The sequence below is a fragment of the Peromyscus californicus genome, unplaced genomic scaffold, assembly GCF_007827085.1.
Source record: "Peromyscus californicus insignis strain IS unplaced genomic scaffold, ASM782708v3 Scaffold_5__1_contigs__length_169319896, whole genome shotgun sequence".
Lineage (NCBI taxonomy): Eukaryota > Metazoa > Chordata > Mammalia > Rodentia > Cricetidae > Peromyscus > Peromyscus californicus.
This window is the reverse complement of record NW_026294573.1, coordinates 135128627-135152902: the sequence shown is the minus strand read 5'-3', so window position 1 is coordinate 135152902 and position 24276 is coordinate 135128627. Positions and strand designations below refer to the sequence as shown.

General features: G+C 38.0%; 1 protein-coding gene across 6 annotated transcripts in view; it reads left to right on the top strand.

Moving 5' to 3' along the window:
• St18 (ST18 C2H2C-type zinc finger transcription factor) overlaps positions 1 to 24276 on the top strand; it is a 319839-nt gene that overhangs the window by 154091 nt on the left and 141472 nt on the right. The window contains exon 1 of one of the 6 annotated variants that reach the window (XM_052718274.1): positions 22653 to 22717. The exons of the other annotated variants lie outside the window; for them this stretch is intronic. The gene's annotated coding sequence lies outside the window, so the exon portion shown is untranslated. Of the gene's footprint in view, positions 1 to 22652; positions 22718 to 24276 lie in introns of those variants that run through there. 6 annotated transcript variants of the gene reach the window in all.

Below are 24276 nucleotides of genomic sequence, written 5' to 3'. Positions count from 1 at the left end.
AATATCTTGAGATGAGACACCTTTCCTACATTGAGAATCTCAAACTTGTAGTGAGGAAAGAACTGTATTATTTTAGAATAAGCAAAATCCCCTGGTTTCCCTGGTTTGGGGGCCTTGACCCATGAGGAACCTGAGTTGGAACGTGGCTAAGAAATCAGGTTTTAGAAAGTGGAAAAGAAATCCTCTCCATGTCTTTTACTGGTCTAGCCTTTAACATAGAAAGTGTAGCATGCTCTTCCTAGCACACTCTTCCCAGCATCACTCAGGACCTTACTTTCTCTGCCCTGTCTGTTCTGCAGACAGGCTAATCTACAAGGCATTTAATTCAGAACACATCAGACTCAGACTAAGATGGAAGAACAATCAAGGAAGATTCCTGAGATTCTCAGACCTACAAACACACATACACACACACACACACACACACACACACACACACACACACACACACATGCATGCACACGCACACACATATTCATGTGTACCTGCACATACCCCTTTGTCTATATACATACAAATCTACACACACATCTGCACATCACACATACACAAACATATCCATTCATACTTACACATACCTGAGTCTACATACATTATGAACATACCCACACATCTGTGCTGTGAAACAATGTTTTTCTGCACTATGAATGTATATTACTCTCATTGGCTAATAAAAAGCTGATTGGCTGATAGCTGGGCAGGAAGAGATTGAGCATGAGAGCCAAACTAGGAGAATTCTGGGAAGAGGAAAGGCAGAGTCAGAGAGTTGCCGGCAAACACAGAAAAGCAAGATGGGCATGCCATACTGAGAAAAGATACCAAGTCACGTGGCTAATCATAGATAAGAATTATGGGTTAATTTAAGTGTAAGAGCTAGTCAGGAACAAGCCTGGGCTATTGGCTGAGCATTTGTAATTAATATAAGACTCTGAGTCAGTTATTTGGGACAAGGTGGTTGGGACAGGAAGCATCTATTTATACATCTGCACACACCACACAAGCACACACACACAAAAGACTTTTCCTTGGATTCTTGTCAAACACATTGTGTTTCAGAACAGTGTAAATGTATATGAGGTTTTTATGGTGTGTGCATATGTATGGGATATTTGTGTGGCATGTGCAGGTGGCATGTGGTATGTGCCATTGTGTTGTATGTCTGTGTGTATATACATGATGTGTTATATGTGTATCTCTGTGTGGTGTGTATGTGTGATGTACATATGTGGTATGCATATGTGATATGAGGAATGTATGCTGTGTATGTGTGTGTATCTATATACTAGAACATAATGTGTGTTTATGGTATATGTATTGTGCATGTATAGCATGTGTCAGTGTCTGTGTAGTATGCATGTGTGTGTGTATGATATATATATATACACATACATATATACATACATACATACATATATATATATACACATATATATATAATATGTGTGTGATGTGTGTACTTCCTTGGGGAAGTACTGCTCAAGTCCCTTGCTCAACCTCCTGTATTGAGGAATTTTTTGTTCTCTCTCTCTCATTCCCCTTTCGGAAATGGCATGGGAATTGCTGTCCAGGGTGCTATGGAAAATCTTGGCCATTGAGAAACTAGATGGAAAAGGACTCATAAACTGTTCCCCGAGCATTCAGCAGTATCACAAATTGGTTTGTGATACCCTCTCCCTCAAAAATATTACATGATTTATTATAACATCTTCATCTTACAGATAAGGTGCTTAGCTTCTAGAAATTGTAACATATTTTGTATAACTCCTCCAATTTCTTGATTAGAAAGACAATAACTTACCTTAGATAAACATCTACTTGAATTGTACTTGCATTCCAGTAATGAAGAAATGATGATTATTTGAACCTTCAACTGTGATGGATTGAATTTGGCAAAGCTCAATAATATACACACCAAATGTGCTGAGGTAAAATTGCTTCCGAGTTGATAAACTGAAATAAATGAATTTAAACTTGAACTGAACTTTAACAAAAGCCATTCATCTCATTTTGGTCATAATTTACTTTTTAAAAGGACAGAATAGGCATCATCATATTCTAGACAGTGGCAGGCAGTTTTGTTTCTGTTTACAAGGTCAACAAGCTTTTGTCTATCCAGGAAGCTTCTCTACTTCCACATGTAGCAGCAAAGTTTAAGTTTCACTTGGAGAAACAAAAATATAAAACTTGAACTTAAATCTTATATAAATTAGTGTGTGTGGTTTTGACTCTACATTTCACTCAAAAACTAAATTTGAAAATATTGAGAAGCAATCAGTGTGGGGAGATAAGTAACTTTCAGTAAGGGACATCAGAATTAAATGTTCTAAAGGTCTCATTTTGAGTTTGGTCTAAGATAAAAATACAAACTATTTTCAGTGTATTTCACATACTTAGGCATGTAAAATTATTAAACCATAAGATTATCTCTTTTATTTTTCAGACTTTAAAGCATGACTGAAGATCTGGAATTTTGAATTAAAAAATTTTAATTAAAAATAATTACATCACTTCCCCCTCCTTGCCTCTTACCAACCATTCCCATGTCCTCTCTCTCTACCTTCCCCTGACTCCTTTTCAGATTGATGGTCTCTTTTCTTTGGTTATTATTGTTACATAGATATAAACACACACAAACATATAAATACAACCTACTGAGTCTGTTTAGTGATGTTTATGCATCTTTTCAGGGCTGACTACTTGGTATTTGATAACCAATGGGGGTTCATCTCTGGAAAAGACTATTGGTTCAGGTTTTATTTAGGCAGCTATATTGTTGAGGTATCTTGATTATAGTCTTTTCTAGGAGAAACAATCTCATAGCAAACATTCTAAACTTTCAGCTCTTACAGGCTTTCTGTCCCCTCTTCCACAATGTTTTCTGAGCCATAGAATTAGGAGTTGTGTTTTAGGTCCATGACCAGTTGTTCTCTGCATTTTGACCACTTATAATTTTCTGTAATTGTTTCTGTTTGCTGTAAAGAGAATCTTCTTTGATGAGGGGTAAGATAAACTTTTATCTGTGGGTATAAGGATAAATATTTAGAATGCTGTTAAGAATTATGTGGTCTCATAAGGAAGCGGGAACAGGTTTCTTCTAAGATCCATGACCTCACTATTCCCAGGGTAGTTGGCTAGATTTCCAGCACAAGGCATGATTTCCCTCCTATTGAGCGGACTCGGAATTCAATTAGCTGTTAGTTACCAAGGTAAGTACCACTATTGAACCTTTAGGGATATCTTACCATGCTGGTCATTGTTGTGGTTGAAGGGCATCACAGCTAGGTGGGACTATTTATTGCCTCCCTCCCTTGACTGCTTGCTTAGTACCTTCTGGTACTGTGGAAACTAGACCTCAGGAAAGAGACTTTTAGATCAGATCCAGCTAAAATCCTCCTAGTCCTGTGTCCAAAGTGTGGTGTCTTCAACAATATTGACTCATTTTCAGCCTCTGGGAGGTAACTCATGGTAATAGCAATAACCTATATGGTTTTAGGAGTCCCTTTGACTCCCCTGATCAACAAATCAAAAGGAGGTTTCTGTGCCTGTTGTGATTTTTGCTTTGTTATTTATGTATCTATTTTTTGTTAGATGAGCACTATCAGCCAAAGTGACCAACTTTGGGGTGTGTGTGTGTGTGTGTGTGTGTGTGTGTGTGTGTGTGTGTGTCCATGTCCATGTGTCCCCTAGTTAGGATTACTATTGCTGTGATGAAACACCATGACCAAAACTTGGGGAGGAAAGGGTTTATTTGGTTTACACTTCCAGGTAACAGTCCGTCACTGAGGTAAATCAGGGCAGTAAAGACAAGCAGGACAGGAACCTGGAGGCAGGAGCTGGGCCTTCCCCATCAGTCACTAATTAATAAAATGCCCTACAGGCCTGATATTAGGAGGCATTTCCTCAGTTCAGGTTCCTTTCTCATAGATGACTCTAGCTTGTGTCAAGTTGGCATAAAACCAGCTAGCACAACGCACATGCGCGAGTGTGTGTGTGTGTGTGTGTGTGTGTGTGTGTGTGTGTGTGTGTGTGTGTGTGTGTTAGGGTTCTCTAGAGAATGGAATTACTGTTATTGGCCCCTTCTCCCTGCTTCTTCATCCTACAGATCCCTTCCTTGTTTTTCTTTTCCACCTCCACATCACTTGTATCCTGCTATTTCTCTGTCAGATCCCCCTCATGATCCCTATTTACTTTTCTAATTTCTGAAATTACTCCATATCATATACTCACATCTGAAGATTGGAAGCTAGGAACCGCAGATGAGAGTCAACATGTAGTGTTTGCCTTTCGTGTCTGAGTCATCTCACTCAGTATAATATTTCCTACTTTATCCATTTACCTGAAAAGGTCATGGCTTCCTTTTTCTGTACAGATGAATAGCATTCTGTTGTGTATATGTACAAGATTTTCATTATCCATTCATCTGTTGGTGATCATTTAGGATATTTCCATTCCTAGCTATTGTGAATAGGGCAGCAACAAACATGACCAAACAGGTATCTGTGGAGTAGTGTGTTATTTGTGAGTATTTCAAGGACAGCGTGTGGTATAGCTGGGTCATATGGTAAATTTATTTTTCAGCTTCTTGTGGGTTCTTCATACGTATTTCCAGAGTGGCTGCACCAGTTTATGTTCCTACCAATGGTGACTAGTGCTCTTCTCTCCCTGCACTCCCACCAGCATTTGTTCTCAGTTATGTGTTGGTCTTAGCCCTGTGACTGGGGTGATGAGATGAACTCTCAAAGTTGTTTTTAATTTGCATTTCCATAATTGTTAAGACGATGAACACTTTTTGAGATATTTCTCAGCCATTTTGATTTCTCTATTGAGAATTCTCTGTTCAGATCCATAACCCAAACCAGGTCATATGTTTCCTTGCATCTTTAGTTTTTAGTTCTTTATATATTCTGGATATTAATCCTCTGCAGATATATAGTTGGCAAAAATTATCTTCCATTCTGTATTTTCTTGTCACTTGATTCTTTGCTTAGTTGTACAGAATCTTTTTAGTTTTATGAAGTCCCACTTGTCTGTTCTTAGCCTTAACTCCTGGGTAAATAGAGTCTTATTCACAAAGTTGCTTTCTATACCTATATCGTGCAACATACAGCCTATGTACTATTCTAGCAGTTTTAGTGTTTCAGGTTTTAAATTGAGGTCAAAGGATCCATTTGGAGTTAATTTTTGTGCAAGGTGATAGATACAGGTGAGGGATAATTTTGTTCTTCTGTATGTGAACATTCAGGTTGCTCAGCACTATTTGTTGAAGATGATGTCTTTTTCCAGTATGTGTTTGTGACCTATTTGTCAGATAGCTGCATTTATGTGTGCTCAAGTTTGTGTCTTCTATTTTCTTTCATTGTTTTATGTGCCTGGTTTTATACCAGTACCATACTATTATTATAGCTTTATAATGTATCTTGAAATCCGAACGGTAATCCCTCTAGTATTATTCTTTTTGCTCAGAATTACTTTGGTTGACTGGGAGTTTTCTGGCTCCATATTAATTTCAGGATGACCTTTTCTATTTCTGTAAAGAACATTGTGATATTTGACTGAAATTGCATTAAATCTGTAAATTGCTTTAGGGACAATCATCATTTTCACAATATTAATTCTATCTGCCTAAGAATATATGAGATCTTTCAATTTTCTAGTGTCTTCTCTGTAATCTCCTTCTTCAGAAATTTGATGTTTTAACTGTAGAGGTCTTTTACCTCCTTAGGTTTATTCCAAGATATTTTATTGCCTTGAAAGCTGTCGTAAATGGCAGTATATTCATGATTACTTTCTCAGAATATTCATTGTAGGTGTATAGGAAGGATACTGATTTTGTGAGTTGATTTTTATTCTGCCACTTGGCTGAAATTGTAGATCATTTCTAAAGGTTTTCTGGTAGACTATTTGGCATATCTTGTGTATAACATCATATCACCTGCAAATATGGAGAATGACTTATTTTCCTAGTTGTGTCCTTTTAATTTCATTCTCTTGCTTATTGCTCCAGCTAGTGCTCCAAGAACCACATTGATAAGGAGTGGGGATAGTAGACAACCTTGTCTTGTTTAGTACAGGAGATTTTATCATATTCATCCCTCTTCCAATTCTCCCGAGAACCACCTATATTCCCTATCAACCTGATGTTATTTTTCTGTTATTGTTGTTTTACACCCACAAAGTCAAATTTCTGCTCCTTGTAAGTCTAGGATATGCATCTTCTATTGGAGCATCGTGGTCCTACAGGTGGCTATGCTCTTACAGAAAACTGACATGCCCTCCCAACAGCTATCAGTTGCAAGTAGCTCTTCAGATAGGGGTGAAACTTCATGCTCAACTCTCTTCTACATCACTACATGACGAGATTTGATCTGCCCTGAGCTTAAACAGGTCTTCTATATATTGTCACAACTGCTATGAATTCATATGTTCAGCTTCCCTGACGTATTCAGAATATACATTTCTTATACTCTTTTCAGCTCCTTACCACAATGACCCTTGAGCCTTAGGAGGAAGGAATGTGACATGGGCATCATCTCATTTAGGGTAATCATTCTGAATTCTTTTAAACTCTGTATTTTGGCCTGTTGTAGATATGAGTTAATCATCATCTACTGCAAAAAGAAGGAAGCTTCTGTAATGAAGATTGAGGGATGCATTAGCTATTAGTCATCAGGAGTCAGTTTAAAACTATATCCATTTACCAGAATAATATTAGTAGTTTTCCCTCTTAAGGTTTATGACCTGTCTAGCCACAGGTTTGCTTGTGGCCAGCCCTGGATTTCCTATTTGTTAGCCTGTGGTTTTTAGTAGGGTTATTATTGCTCCATTGTAGCGTAACTCCCACCTCCCCCACCTCAAGCCTCTATGGTAGTAGGTAGATAGCCATGACTTTTTAAAATTGTCTTTAGTGTTATTTCCCTCTGTTCCTTCCCTCTTCTGCCTCGCCTTCTTATCTCTCATATCAATTCAGCCTTTTCTGTTTTATTAGTCCCCATTAACCCTGTGAAATCCTGCAGCATAGTTTCTTGCTAATTTCCTGACCTCTATGGGCATTCGAAATGAAACACACATATCTTAAACTTCAAAACTGCATTCACAAATGAGAGAAAACCTGTGACATTTGTCTTTCTGAGTCTTCACTCAGAATGTTTTTTTTTTTCCAGTCCCATCTATTTATCTGCAAATTCCGTATTTCTCAATGGCTGAATAATATTTCATTGTGGAAATACACAAAACTTCCATTGTCCATTTATCAGTTGAGGTACAACTAGGCTATTTCCATTTCCTGGATATTGTGAAAAGAACAGTGATGAACATGGATGAGTCTCTGTAGTAGAATATGGAGTCCTTTGGATATGTGCCCAAGAGTGATATAGCTAGATCATGGGGTAGATCTATTTCTAGCTTCTTGAGGAACTTCCACGCTGATTTCTACTGTAGCTGCACCAGTTTGCACTTCTGCCAGAAGTGAATAAGCGCCCCCTTTCCTCACATTCACAACAGCATGTGTCATCATTTTTTAAAATCTTACCTGGCTGGGGTAAGGTGACTTCTCAAAGTTGTTTTAATATACATTTCCCACATAAGTAAGGATTTGAACAGTTTTTTTTAAATGTTTCTCGGTCATTTTTAATTCATTGTTTGTGAACTTTTTGTTTATTCCATTCCCTATTTTTTTTTTTAGACTGGGTTGTTTTCTTGATGTTTAGTTTTTGTTTTTTTGTTTGTTTATTTTTACTTTTTTGTATATTCTAGATAACTTTGCCAGATGTACATCTGATAAAGAGTTTCCTCTTTTTTAGGCTACCTCTTCTCTTAAATGGTGGTTTCTTTTGAAATACAGCGGATTTTAGTCCTCATTTATTAATTGTTGATCTTAATCCTTCGCTGCTGAAGTCTTATTCAAAATGTCCTTTCCTATGCCCATGAGTTCAAATATATTCCCTACTTTCTCCTGTATCAGCTTCAAGGTATCAGATGGATTCCAGTTTTGCAGAGTGAAATGTGGCTATAGTTTCATTCTTCCACATGTAGCTATTCCATTTTATCAATACCATTTGTGCTATATTTTCTCCAATGTGTTATTGGTTTCTTTGTCAAAAATCAGGTGACTATATGAGTGCTAACTACAGATTGGTCCTCAATTCTATTCTATTGGTCAATGTATCTGCTTTTATTACAGTATCATGCTGTTTTTATTACTATAGATCTGTTGTATAAATTGAAATCTGTGATGGTGATACCAAAAGATTTAGATCTTTAAAAATTATCTCATGTTTTATATATGTAGCTATATTTATAAATGTGGTGGTTTCTTGAAAACTTGATTATGATTTTTACAACAGTGTGAAAGGCAGTGGTGGGGATTAAATCTTGAGTCTCACAGATGCTTTACCTCTGAGCTACAACCACGCCCCTAAAAATCTATTTTCTATATGAATTTTCAACTTAAGTTAATTTTCAAAGAAACACCACATTGTCTCACTGTGGACGTGGGAGCAAGTCAGTTTATGCATTCACAGCTAAGGATTGAAAATTAGGCAAACACAATCTCCTTTTCACTTATTTGTTAATATTAGTGAAAAGAATTTATTTTATTTTTGATAGAACAAAAATGATTTGTGATTGAAACGTCATATGACTCATCTTTCTGCTTCTGTTATAACTCAGTTAATTATTCATTAATGAATTTTACTTGAAAGCTGGTTTCTGGAAGTGGACTTTATAGGCAATATAAAAATATTTTATGTATAAATAACTATCTTCTATGCATTCACATTTTTTGTACTTAACACACATGTACACTATTCCTAATTTACTGTCTACATTTTTTTAAAAGTTGACATAGACTTTATAGCCTTATGAAAGGAGGTCAAACTGTCAGGTTTAAAGCAAGAACTATTTCCATAAAAATCTTGAAGATAGGGAAAATATGCAGATGTTTCATGATTTCAAAGATAATCACTTAAGGTCGAAGCATCAAAGGATTATAGAACTGCACAACTCATAAGTAGCATTGTGGACTGAAATGTTTGAGAAATATTATATTCACAATTAGGATTATAATGAATTGCCTTTTTAGTCCATGAACTGTATGCACATGCAATCTCTGGGCTTAATTAGTGTGTTTGATGGGTATGTTCATTTTCTTATGTCCAAGTTGATTGCTCATAGTCCACACAGTGAAAACTGAAAACAAAATCAATCTGTGAAGTAGTACCTAGTCATCTAACTAGAGATTCCAAGTGCAAACAGACCAACTTAGGTAAAATTAAGTTAGTTATGATAGAGCCCATATCATCTGACCAGCCGGTGTCACATGATAAACAGTGGTCTCTTATCCTAAGAATAAATGGCTTTGGTGACAGAATCTTAATCCTTTTAATCTCCAAAACACAAATGAACATAATTAGTTGAGTAGAAGCAGAAACAGAGGACACAGAACTGCGAGGCCAGAGAGAAGACAGGAAGACAGAGGTTCAGTAGAGGGTAAAGCAGATCTCTTTTAGACTTTATCAGGGCCATAATATATGTATGTATGAACATATATATATATATATATATATATATATATATATATATATATATATATATAATGTTTCCCTTATCCATTCATTTGTTGGTAGGCATTTAGGATGTTTCTACATTTTGTCTGTTATGAATATCCTGCATTCTCAAAAGAACTCAGTCCTATTACATGAGGACTATCCCCAAGGTACCATGAGACCAAAGAAAGAGGCAAACAGATCTGAACAGAATATAATTTATTGGGTGATTTTCTCATGGAAGTGTAGGCCAGGATGGAAACACAGTCCTGCAAAGAGTGATCCTTGCAATTTGGGTCTACAAAAATGGCACTTTGGGGGAAGTGCAAAGGTGAAGTAGCTTTACCTTGCCTGGAATACACCCAGATCATTTTAAGCTAATATTAAAAGAGTCAGACACTTTTCCAGAGCTAGGGTCTGATGTAAAATTCCACATACCTCTCTAAAGTCTTGTCTTTTTATAGTTTGCTGCGAAGCTAGGTAGGAAGACTAGGTGGGGTGACACTGGAGCTACTGTGGCAGTTACAGGTCAGGACAGCTACAGTTCTCTCAAACTGTATCCACTTATGCTGCAGTAAATGTCAGGATGCTCTTAGAGAATGCTATTTCAGTTCTTTTGAATAAATAGCTAGAAGTGGCATTGTTAGACTGTATAGCAGTTCCATTTCTTACTTTTTGAGGAACCATCTGTTTACAGTTGCAGTCTACTGATATATATTAGTACTTCACCAATAGTATACAGGAGTTCTCTTTTCTCCAGTCTTTATCAATACTTGTATTTAGTCTGTGTAATGACATTCTTGGCAACTATGGGACAGTACCTCATCATTTAAGTTGTGTGTTCTTATTTATTAGTGATTTGGACATTAGCTTGGAAGGAGGAAATATATATTAAAACTTACGTTAATTCCTTCAATGTTTTGAGATTATTCTATTGTTAGAGACGAGTTTGCAGATATTTTCTCCTACTTTATGAGTTGATTTTCAATCACAGGGTTGTTTTCTTTTCTGTGCAGAAACTTTTGCTTTAATATGATTCAAACTTTTAGTCATGTGTTACATCATATGTCAAGATCAATGCCCAGGAGCTTTCTGCCTATGTTTTGAGTTTGGAGTTACAGAGTTTCTGGTTTTACATTTAAACTGTTTTAAAGTTGATTTGTGGTATGTTATAAGATAAAAGAACTGTAGATAATTCTTAGATTATAAATACAGCTAAATTTAACATTTGAGAATGAATAAACCAAAGTTTGTATTAATATCGTATGCAGCACCATTAAGAAAGTATTTTTCTGTTTATTCATGTGCTCTATGAAGACTTGCTGCATATATACTTACTAAGAACCACAATGTCAAAGACAGTTCCTATTTTTAGTGAGATGATGACTTAAAAAAAAATATGTTAGGTGTAAAGAGAAAGGAGAGAGTAGCTTAAATGTCATTTGGAGGTACTAATAGTGTCCTAGTAGGAAATGAGATTCCCAAAGAAAAACTTTTGTTATAAAATTCAGTGCTGCTGCACATGGCTTTTGCAAGATCTGATTTCTGCAAAACTTTAGACATTATGGTTCAGTGAGCTTTGTGAGAGAGAACGTGAGGGAAGTGGTAATAAATGGTGGCGTGAAGAGTAGAACAAGAAGCCTCAGTGAGAAATGAGAAACACTGTTGGGTTGCTGGTTGACTATTGGAAAGATAAAATGAAAAGGGCCCCTCCTGCATTGATGCCACTACCTAAGTAGAAAGCACATCAGGAAATACATATAATTTAAACAGTTCATATGCTTAGATGCTGTGTTGTTTTTGAGGCTCTTTTCTGATATAAAAAAAGCAATCACAGCATTATTGAACTGTCTTCACATACTTGGCCCATTCAGTACTACAGTTTGATCAGCTTTTGTACAGTCACAGAATTGAGATACCACTGCCACAATTGTTGACCATTGTTATCTGCTCAAAGAGGAGTTCTTTATGCTTTAGATATCAACCTCAGCTCAAACAACTATTCTCTCTTTTTCTTCTGTTGGGGTATGTATGAACTTTTTACTATACATATACAAGGTATATAACTTAATGATGTGGTATGTGTTTATATACACATATATGTCACATAGTTAACTTCTTTTTGCTTTTATAGTGGGACACGTGTGTGTGTGTGTGTGTGTGTGTGTGTGTGTGTGTGTGTGTGTGTGTGTGTGTGCACTTGCACATGCAGATGTTTGCTGGTCATGGAAATATGTGGAGATCAGAGGATAACTTTTAGGAGTTGGTTCTTGCCTTCTACATTGTTGAGGTAGAGTTTCTTGGTATTTCTGCTGCTAAGCAGTACACTTCAGGCTAACTAGCTTCTGACTCTCCTGTCCCCACCTCTCTCATCATGATAGGCATGCTGGGCTTTTTGTTGTTGCAATGTTGTTTTCACATGGGTTCTGGAAATCAAACTCAGGTAATCTGGCTTGCATGACAAGCACTTTCCGTGCTGAGGCCATCTTCCCAGGCCCACATAGTTAACCACTTTTAAATTTTCAGTTTTTAAGATAATAGATTTTGGAGATTGGACATAGCATTGTGGCTTCAGGAAATATTTACCATAGATTTAGGATTATCTTAGAGTGAAGATCTTAAGGGTTCTACAGAGAGAGAGAGAGAAAGACAGACAGACAGAGACAGACAGAGACAGAGACAGACAGAGAGAAACAGAGAGAGACAGAGAGACAGAGGAGAGACAGAGAGAGGGGGTATTTTATATAAGGATAGTCACCAGAGCATCACTTATCATGGAAAACCATGGAAAATCCCCATATTCAACTGAGTCGTATTGATCATTCCATGGAACAAATGTGATGAATCTAAATTTATTGATTTCATTCACTGAAACAGCCTTTAGAAAGAGTTTAACTGATTAAAAAAACATTTGTGCTATGATGTTAAGTAAAGTTATTGTGCATATGTCCTAATTTATACAAAATTGCATATAAGCAATGTACTTATTATACCATAAAAATACAACACAAGCATTTTACCACATGTGATAAAATGAAACTTTCACTTTCATAAAGTGAAAGAAAATGAAACAAATTGCTGGTATTTCTTTACATTCTTGTTTTCCAAATTTTCTCTAGATACACATTACATATATTGTGAAGGAAAACAGACATTTAAAAATAAAATCTGTTAAAATTGGTAAAGTGTGGGAAATCATCCCGAGTGAGGTAACTCAGACCCAAGAAAGACAAACATGGCATGTACTTACTTGTAAGTGGATATTAGCTGTAAAATAAAGAATAGCCATGTTACAATCCACAGACCCAGAGAGGGCTAGGTAACAAGGAGGGCCCAAGGGAGACACTCAGATCTCCCCGGGAAATGGGAAATAGAAGATATTTCCTGGATGGACTGGGGGCCGGTTGGAATGGGAACATGAGGGATCAGGCAGGGATGGGGTGGGAGGGGGAAGAGTATTGAAAGAGCTGACTGCAAAGGGGATCATTTCAGGGTCAGTTAGAAATCTGGTGGAAGGGAAACTCAGGAATCTACAAGGATGACCCCCAGCTAAGACTTTGAGCAAAAGGGGATACATAACCTGAACTGGCCACCACCTATGACCAGGCAAGATTTCCAGTGGAGGGATTGGGACACCAACCCAGTCACATAACCTTTGACCTACAATCTGTCCAACTTATGGGATGTGCTAGGTAGGGTAAGGGTGAAACAGAGATTGTGGGAGTGGCCAACCAATGACTGGTCCAACTTGAGACCCACGGCATGAGAGTGAGCACATCAAAGAGTCTCTACCAATGAGAGGTGAGTTTTTCTTTATTCTCTTTCTTCATTTATATGTGAGACACATAAGAGTCAATGGTGGTTTTCCCCAGCACTACTTCCACTTTATTTATTCTACAATTTTCAAGAATTTCCAGTTTATTGGAGGTTAATGCCCTATTAACCACTTTTTCCTATTCTTTTTGCGCTGATCTAACATATTCTTGAATGATTCAGGCCCAAGACTATGATCTTTTCCCTCATATATTCTTAATAACACCCTTGGCCACATGTTCATCCTTCTCATGCTGACCTCCTCACTATCTCAACCTCCTCATCTCTAGTAGTTCTCTTGTCTCATCCTGCTCAGGGGTCATGTTCATTGTCATATCTGTGACCTTGTTATTATCAATGACAGTACTGCTTCAGTAATCTGCATACCATGCCTCTACTCCTTCAGGATTAATGTTCTCTCTTTTACAAGCATGAAACTTCATTGAAAGCATCCCAGCCCTCTTCCTCATGTTTACTCACTCTGTCACACTGGAGACTGCTGACATCAAGTCACCTATATCCTTTTAATCTATTCATTGTCACGATAGCACATCGTGATAGATTCCTTTCCTGCCCAGTCTTGACTGCTGTGTGTCATATTTTCTCCCCAGCATATACCATTTTATTCTCACTCTTCTGAAAACTGCTCTTCCATGGTCACTTTTGATGCCAATCACCAGCTCAGTGGTGTTTTCTGTCTTCAAGTTATGTACCCCTTGCCAGTACTTGATAAGAAGGACCATATGCTCCTACTTAGCTCTTTCTTCTTGGCTTGAGTCAAATTATCCACTCTAACAATCTCCTCTTGTGCTTATTTCCAAATACAAGCCATATCTGTGGTATGGTCCTTGGATTTCTGATCTTTCCCAGCTGTATTTGTCCTGCACAGTCTTACCTGGTCCTGATAACTTTAAGCATGCCTTCATTACTGTGACATTCACCTTTATGTTTTCTAAACTAGACCTTCCAAAAAGCCTAGAATTATCCCTATAGGCACTGAACATGGCTGAAGTCAAGCTGTTTCCCGTCCCTACCAAGACTTGTTCCTTTCTATTTCCCTTTGCCATTAATGAACTAATCCCCTCCTGCACTTGCTCATGTCCCAGAAAAGAAGTCATTCTCATATCACCTCCAACAAATTCCATGCATTCTGTTTCTTGAATCTGGCCCTGTTTCCTCATTTCCATGGCAACCCTCCTAGAATGCAGGCTACCTTATGGATCCCTGCATTGGCTCAATAGTGTTTGATTTGACTTGTTTTCTTTCTGTCTCCACTCAGTTTGTTTTCCATACAGTAGCTTTTGAGTGATCAATAGGACAAGTCAGATTGCTTCTCTCTAGTTGAAATTGTCCAGTAATTTACCTTGTACTCACAGTAACTGTTTAGAAATTCTTGCCAGTTTCTGACCTTGTCTTCTATCCTTGGCCTTGTTACTTTGTTCTGCCTATTCCCTTTCCAGTTTCTTTGAAGCATATAGGGTTCCTGGCCATCGACAACACAATACTTCCTGTCCTCTAGTGTTTGCCCTCAGAGCTTCAGCTAATTGTCTCATCCAGTTTATTTCCAGTGTTAGTTTCCATGTCAATCCTACTCTACTCGTTCCCGGCCCTTCTGTATCTCATCACTGTTTTATCCCCTTCACAGATAACATTTCTTCTTCTTTGCTCTAGAGGTTACCCCCCTTGGTGGGAGCTGCCTTGTTGCATTCTCCACTGGGATAAGAGAGAGGGGACTGGGAATGAAGTAGAAGTTACAGTGCTGTTTTTGAAGACCTCTTGAGACAGGACTGCTCCTCTATGCTCCCTCTCATTTCTGAGCTTCTTCTGACTCCAGGTTTACTTTAGAACATGAGATGTTCTGCTTTCTTGCACACTTTCAAAACCTTTGCTTGAGTCTGTTTCTTTTTTTTTAGTTTAAAAGTTTTTTTTTCATTTCACATACCAACCACAGTTCCCCCTCCCTCCCCACCTCCTGCTTCTTCCCACCTTCTCCCCACCCCACCCCCCATTCACTCCTGAGAGAGCATAAGGCCTCCCATAGGGAGCCAACAAAGTCTGGCATATCAAATTAAGGCAGGACCAAGCCCCTCCCCCTTGCATCTAAGCTGAGCAAGATATCCGTCCATAGGGAATGGGCTCTAAAAAGCCAGTTCATGTACTAGAGATAAATCCTCATCCCACTGCCAGGGGCCCCACAAACTGCCCAAGCCTCACAACTGTCACTCACATTCAAAGGACCTACTTTGGTCCCATGCAGGTTCTCCAGCTGTCAGTCTAGGATCCCTGAGCACCCACTAGCCCAGGTCTCTTTGAGTTTACTCATCATGATCTTGATCCCCTTGCTCATATAATCCCTCCTCCTTTTCTTCAACTGGACTCTGGGAGCTCTGCCTAGTGGTTAGCTGTGGATCTCTGCATCTGTTTCCATCAGTTACTGGATAAAGGGTCTATGATGACAGTTAGGGTAGTCATCAATCTGATTAGAGGGGAAAGCCAGTTCAGGCATTCTCCATGATTGCTTGGAGTGTTAGCTGGGGTCATCCTTGTGGATTCCGGGGAATTTCGCTAGCATCATGTTTTTCCCTAACCCCACAATGGCTCCCTCTACCAAGATATCTCTTTCCTTGCTCTTCCTCTCCCTCATGTTCTCATTACCCCCACCCCACACCCCACGCCCTCACCTACCATACCCACCTATCCCACTCCCCCCAACCCTCCCCAAGTTCCCAACTCAGCAATAAAATACCAGTGACATCAAGAAATTTACAGGCAAATGGATAGAACTAGGAAAAATCATCCTGAGTGAGGTAACCCAGACCCAGAAAGAAAAACACAGTATGTGCTCACTCATAAGTGAATATTAGATGTAAAGCAAAGGATAACCTGGCTACATTCCACAGCCCCAAAGAAGCCAGGTCAAGAGGAGGACCCTAAGAGGGACATGCACAGATATTCCTGGAAGGGAAAATAAACATCTCCTTACTCTGTTTCTTACACTCAAAACAAAGTAGTGTTTAGGACTCTTGCTCGCAAGGACATATAATTCTATCTCAAACCAAAGTGAAGAAGTAGGGCCTTGTGAGATAGACTAAAAATACTTTTGGTTTCAGAAAAAGACAAAAACCTTCTTTTCCTACTCATTAAATTTCTCAGTGTTTGTAATCCCAAATTGGTAGTTGTTTATGCTCTGGTTCCTTTTCCAATCATTAGTCAATAATGGATACATACATAAACACTTCATACTATATACATATATATGTGTGTGTGTGTGTGTGTGTGTGTGTGTGTGTGTGTGTGTGTAGCATTATTTACATATTTAAAGTTTTTCTACAAGTATCTACCACAAAACTTACCAAATCAAAATAATGAACATATCCGTCACCTTAGAATTTCTTCCTGTATCTTCATTGTAATCTGTTTCAATCCTCATCCCACTTGACACATAGGCAATTGCTGATTGTTTTCTTTCTTTTTACATCTTTACTGAAAAAAAATTTTAGGCAGTATATTCTAATCAGCTCCCTTATGTCTTCCCATACCCTTCCCAGATCCCCATCCATGCAGTTCTATACTCTTTCTTTCTCCTTCTCTTTAGAAAACAAACAGGCAAACAAACAAAAACCCAAACAAATCATAATTAAAAAATACAAAGAACACATAAACATACACACATAAAACCCTTAAAAAACACAAAATTGAAAGCCATAATATACAAACAAAAGTCCAGTAAGATGAAAAAGGAAGGAAGGAAGGAAGGAAGGAAGAGGGAGAGAGAGAGAGAGGGAGAGAGAGAGAGAGAGAGAGAGAGAGAGAGAGAGAGAGAGAGAGAGAGAGAGAGAGGATGAGAGCGTGAGCACAATGTTAGACAAAAGTTTACAAAGATACCACTGATTTCATTTTGTGTTGGCTATCTACTGCTGGGCATGGGCCCTGCTCTTAAATGTGGTTAATATACCCAATGAGACTTCACTGGAGAAAACTAATGTTTCCTTTGCAAACACATGTCAGTTGGGAAGAGCTTTTTGGTTATGGATGGAAGCCTGTGTTCACTTCTCCCTTTCAGCACTGGGACCCTGTCTGGCTTGGACCTATGCAGGCCCTGTACATGCTGCCACAGTCTCTGTGGGTTCATATTTACATCAGTCCAGTTGTGTCTGAAGATACTGTTTCCTTGGTATCGTCCATCCTCTCTGGCTCCTTTCTACCATCTCTTCTGAATAGCCCTCTAATCCCTTAGGGGAGGGGTTTGATGACAACTTCCCATTTAGGACTGAGGGTTCCAAAGGTCTCTCATTCTCTGCATATTCTCCAGTTGTAGGTCTCTGTGTTAGTTCCCCTCACCTGTGACTTCAGATATTTGGGGGGCTGAGGCAGAAGAATTTCTTGAGTACAGGAGGTCTGGGCGGTAGTATACTATACCTATTGGGTGTCCCTAGTAAATTCAGCATCAAAATGGTGACCTCCCAGAAGCAGGGACCAGGTTGGAAAACAAAGACCTTTTCCCTTTATCTTTAATTCTTCATTTCTACATTTTCCTCTTGTTTTTAATGTTCTTCACTCTTTCCTCCACCCTTCATTTCATATATATTATTAGAAAGAGAATATCAGCATCTTCACATTTGTATCTCAAACCCAATGAAGAATTTTAGGCTTGATTTCTCTGAGATCAAGTCCAAAATTCTAGGGAAATGTACTAACTGGTCAGTACATTTGACCTCTGACTCATTTGACCTCTGACTGTGTGAAGTGCTATCACTTGAAATGATTTCCACAGTATACCCATCTATATGAAGGCATTTCTATGGTATAAAAAGCAATGTCCCACCCCCCCCCCACCCCTCCGCAAAAAAAATGCCTGTCATTCTAGGCAGTTAAGATTGACCATGTTTGAATATCTCTACCCGGTGGAGGTTTGTGCCACAGTCTCTGGCATTGCTCTAACTCTACTTGAAGTCTGAGGTGACAGTTAGAGGGACCCTTCCCTCTACTAAGCCTGTAATGTGCATATTTTAGACTTTGACAAGTCATGTTGATTGTGCTCTTCTTCGTCAAGTCCATTTCAGTAGTAAGGATATAAAGCAGGCTAGATAGAAGGCCACAGTTTATTGTGGCTCTTGCAGAGAACATGAGTTCAATTTCCAGCACACATGTAGCAGCTCACAACCATCTGGAACTCTAGTCCCAGAGGATCTAGCACACTTCTGTGGGTATCAAACATGCATGTGGTACACATACAAATATGCAGGCAAAAAAACACTCATACATAAAAATAAAAATAAGAAAAAATGTGAAAAGGGAGGAGAAAATTTGGCTCCATCTAACTTGCCCTAGAGCCCACTGTTCAATTATCTTGAGATTGTTGCTAGTCTTGTTCTGTCTCATATGTGCCTTACACTTTCCATTTGTTTGCCTCAATTACAGAATCTAAAATTAATGTGCAAAGCATAGTATAATTCATATAGTATTTACTTCTAAAGTTTGGTCATTTTTTTTTGACTCAGTATGCTACTTAAGAAACAAATTCCTTTAAATAAATATTCCTTTATCTAATCTAAGCTTCAGTTTCTTTATTTGTACTAGGAAGACAAAACACAAATTTCTTAGTGTTTTGTGATATGTGACTTTAGGGAATGCAAGTGACTGGACCAGTAAACATTAAATGAATATTTGATATTACTAGTATAGATATGATTATTGACACATAAAATGTACTATTTACTCCTAATATAAGTTACTGAGGCATTATAATAACCACAATAACACAGCGTCATAGCTTACAGAATAAAGCACAAACTAGACTAGATCCACATGTGTGTGCATGTGTTTGTGTCTCCATATATTTAGGGCTCTCAGCTTAAAGAAATGAAGGTTCTTATAAATTAGATAACTACAAGCAACTAAAAAGTTAGCGAAAGATTTAATGTCCAGAATACTGACAGTATCAAATACTGGGGTGGGAGGTATGTGTCAAACAACACATTCCTCTAGTCATTGTTGGTGTGAGAACAAACTGCCACAGTCACTTCGGGACACAGTTTCTGTTTCTTATAAAATTGAACACATTTTTGCCTTGTGATCTTGCAATCACACTACTTGGAATTTTCTTAAAGACACTGAAAACATGCATATATATGTGCGCACATACACAAAGCATTCTGACAGACTTTTTGTAACAGTTCTATTCATATTACTAAACCTTAGAAGCAACTATGTTACCCTTCAATATGTGAATGGATAAGCAAACTGTTGTATATCCCAACACTGAAACTATTCACTGATAAAAGGAAATAAGTTACTAGGCCACAAGAAGACATGGAAGAACCAGGTGCATATTACTAAGTGAAAAGGATGATTTGAAAATGATTCATACTTTGTTGTTCCAACTACATGACATTCTGGAAAGACAAATCTCAGAGACTATGAAAAAATTCATGTTGTCAGGGGTTACAAGGTATTAGGAATGAATTGGTGGGACACGGGAGTTTTAGGGCTATGAAACTACTGTTTGACACTAACGTGATGTATGTATGTCTTTATGCATTTGCTAAGATTATAGAATATACAATACCATGGTGTACACCAGTGTAAACTGTGCAACCAGGTGATTGCAATGTGTCCATGAAGGCTTAGTATTGTGAAGTGGGTGCCATGTTGCTGGGGATGTCTCACTATGAGTGAAATTGTACATACCAGGGCAGGAGATATGGGGCAAATCTTCACACCTTCCTCCAAATATCATTGTGAATCTAAAACTGTTGCAAAAATAAAGTCTCATATGAAATCTTTAAAATAATTTTCCATTGGTAGTTCAGGAAGTGTCATCATCTCATCTGATCCTTTCACTTCCCAACTTCTAACTATATTGTTCTGAGGACTGAATGCTTTGCTTAAGATTTCCTTCTCTCACTGGGAGGTGGTGGCACACGCCTTTAATCCTAGCATTCAGGAGGCAGAGCCAGGTATATCTCTGTGAGTTTGTGGCCAGCCTAGTCTACAGAGCAAGTTCTAGGACAGACTCCAAAGCTACACAGAGAAACCCTGTCTCCAAAAAAAAAAAAAAAAAAAAAAAAAAAAAATCCTTCTCTCATGGTGAGGACATTGTGCAGACTGGGTATTTATAATCTCCATGTGACTATCACTGTCCTTAGTATCTTGTTTTTTTTTTAATCAAGGGAATAGGACATTCTTGCTCCAAAATACTTGGACATAAATCCAATTCTAAAACTGCCTAAAGGAGTATAATATTGCTGAGTGAACTCTGAGAGACTTCACTTATAAAATTATATATATACTCTTACCCAAAACGACAAGATTTCATATGGGTAGAACAGTATTAATATTAAGTTTCCTCTTTTGAGCTCAGTGATAGAATTGTTCCTCTTGACAGGCATTTGAGTGCATCCTTATTGAGTTTGTCTTAAAATCTTGTCTGGCAAGGAAAGTCACAGTGTGCCTCATTATTGGGCAGCTGTAAGCCTCAACTCTGTTAGCCATGGGATTGTGACAGGAACAGTTGCTACTACAATGCACTTGTTGTAAGCCTTGTTTGGTGGATATTAAGTACATTTTTAGCTAAGTTCTATGTTCTATTTCAGTGGTTCAGTGGATTTATAAGAATGAAACTCCATCCTAAGTTTAGACACATTCATATTTGGCATTCTTTTTCTGCAAAATCTGAAGTGCTTTTAGCTTCTTGATTATCTACCTGAGACATCATCTAGAAAACAGAGCAGTGGAAGCCATAGTTCTCTCTATATGTGGTGGAAGAACCTTTTCAGAATTTTCCCGCCACAGCTGTGCTATACTTATTGCTTATCAGACCCCCAGGCTGGGTATGTGTGGGATAGGAAACTAGTGCCTTTTTTAAATTGCTGGTCATGACAATCCAAAACAGACAACTAACGTGCTGAACTGTGTGTATACCCAAGATGAGTGTTGAATTTTGGGAGACAGTCACATTCAAAACACCTTCAAGCATACTGCTTCTTATCCTTGCCTCATTTCCTGGGAGCTGTTCCAAAATAGCCTCTGGTCATGTTCTCTGTTCCACAAAGTGTAAGAAAAACATTGTGCGATCTCTGGAATCATACTGCCTGTTTTTTCAGTCTTTGAATAATTTACTTAGATGTTTCATCTTTTTCTCACCCCTTTTAAAAGTCAGGAGCAGCATTAAGCATGGAGAGAATTGTTTTGTAACATTTCTATCCCAGGATATCCAGTGTTGGCCAACAGCCTTACATGCTTTGCTCAGGCTGTCTTGACACTGCCCTTTCTCATTCATCCTGTCTTCACTCTGTTGTTTCAAATACTAACAGTTTAGTCATGGGGACACTTACTGAAATGCATTTACCAAACTACTTGTACAAACTGCAGAGAACTTCTATTTGAGACTCTGCAGCATGTCAAATTATGACTAGAAGACAACTTGAACTCAGATCGCCTAGGAAATGTACAGAAAATGTGGAAAATTTCCTAAATGATAACATAACAGGCATGTCTTGCCTCTGTGAAGCAGGAATAAACTAGCTTAATCTGTGTGTGTGTGTGTGTGTGTGTGTGTGTGTGTGTGTGTGTGTGTGTGTGTGTTATAAAACAAGGTAGTATACAGAGAAATGAGGAAAGTAAGGACCCGAATTGTTCAGATGACCTAACTCCTGCCAGACCTAGACTTTCAGTATAGTGATGCAGAAAGATCAAGAGAACTGAGGGATGTACAGAGAAACACTACCTGGTGTCCCTTTCAGATCATCTTGACCCATGACCCAAAGCCTCCATTTCCCCATGCACACAAAATATAGAGAGGAAGCTGAATCAGGTTTTATGCTTCTGGTATTGCCACATGTCACGTGGTAAATGAAGACAAGGCTGGTAGGGCGAGTGGCCAGGTGTCACCAATGCATTGTCCACATGCAACTTATTTGCTTGATGAAAGACAAAATCTTGCTTTATTTGATATCAGTGGCATATTGAAAAGAGAAATAGATGTAAGAAATATAGCTATAGACATAAATTCATATGTACAAATGAGTAATATGAACTGGTTCTCAAGCATCTCTGAAAATATTTTATTTTTTTTCTGCAATATGAAGTATTTATTATTTGGATGGTTCCTGAAGAACCATCTGAGAAAATAAAAATATTTAAAACATCTGCTCAATGTTATTAATTTGAAGCAAACTTTACACTGTTGGATGATAATACTTTGACAGTCTTGTAGAAGATGATTAGAGGCAACATTAGAATTCCTGTTACTGTTAACAATTTTTCCTTAAAAATATGAACAGATTAAAGAAAATAATTCCCTTGAGAGTTTTCTGATGATCAACTCATGGAGGTTTTCACTGATCCACATGAGGGTGCAGGTAAGGATGACATCTATGTGGGAACATGGGCATGAACTTGGAAGGCCTGAACTTGAATACTAACTTGGCAAATTTATTAATAATCAAGGAAGACTTTAGTGCTTCCACTTACAAAATAATGTGTGAAAATCTCTTAGAACAGTGCCTGCTGTAAGAGTAGCACTAAAATCAGTGCTATTGACTGTTGCTGTTGATAGATAATCCAGTCACCATCCTTCTCATCATTTTCATTGTAGGAAACATTTGATCTCATGTGTGCCTGCATGCAAAGTGTCTCATCCCTATTCATTTTTAAAATGTTATTTGATTTTGTACTTTTTTAATATATTATTTTATTTTCCTATATCATGGTGGTTATAAATGTAACTACTTTTACGCATAGATTTGGAAATCTCTGGAGTTCCCACATGGAAATTAAATAATGAAAATGTGAGCATGGTGAGCAGTATCATTTTATCTTGAGTGTATTTGGCTTAATCTCAGGCTGCAGGTGACATTCAGGTGTGCTGTCTACACTTGATTTAAATAGGCTATAAGTTCCTCAAGGATACTCTGACCCACCCACCATGCCTTCCAAACCTGGAGAGAACGAATTCCCTGTGTCAGACCATTCCAGCTGCATCTCAGCAGGCTTTAGAGGGACAGAAAGGGATGAAGTCTGGCCAACACCATGAAAGAAACCACCCCAGGCATTTTTGAAATTTAAAAGAACAGGAGAAGGTTTTCAGTTTTGGTCTCCTTAGGAGTTACTCTAATGCTTTGCCGGGTGTTGGTTAGCTTTTGAGTTAAAAATGCTTTTAAAGTGATCTTTAGAAATCCACAGATGAGGTAACACCATCCTTGTTGGTGAAAGACTGAACTACATCCTCCCTAAAATCAGGAACACAATGGTATCTGTCCTTGCCTTTTCTATTCTGGCAGTCCTCTGCAGGGCAGTTCAACAAGAAAGAAAAATGAAATTTATCTGGTTATAAAGGCAATAGTAAAAGTCTATTTGTAGGGAAGTTACCTTTTGTATAGATTTATACTTAGATAATCCCCCTCAAAAAATTCACCAAAAATGATATTTGCACTAAAAATTTTAGTAAGATAGCAGTTCACAAAGTCAGAGTACAGAATTCAGTTATAGCTTTGCATAGGAACAAGGGAAAAAACAAGATACAAATAGGAAACACTAAATCTATTTTCAATAAGTTCCAAAAGAATGAAATATATATGAATAAACTTAACAAGGTAGGTGCAAAACTTACTTTAAGTACTACAAAACACTGCTGAAAGGATTATGGATTCCTTGCATAGACTAAAAAGCATTTTTTAGTTTGAGGAACCTCAACAACTAAAACCAACCTGAAAAAGAGTAACAACTTTGGATATGGATAACTCATGCTTCTCAATTTCTAAGCATACTACAAAGCTAATGTGGTTATCAATTGTGGTGCTGGAATGAAAATAGACACAGATTTATGAGGTACAATTGAGAGTCCAGGCCGGGCAGTGGTGGCGCACGCCTTTAATCGCAGCACACGGGAGGCAGAGGCAGGTGGATCTCTGTGAGTTTG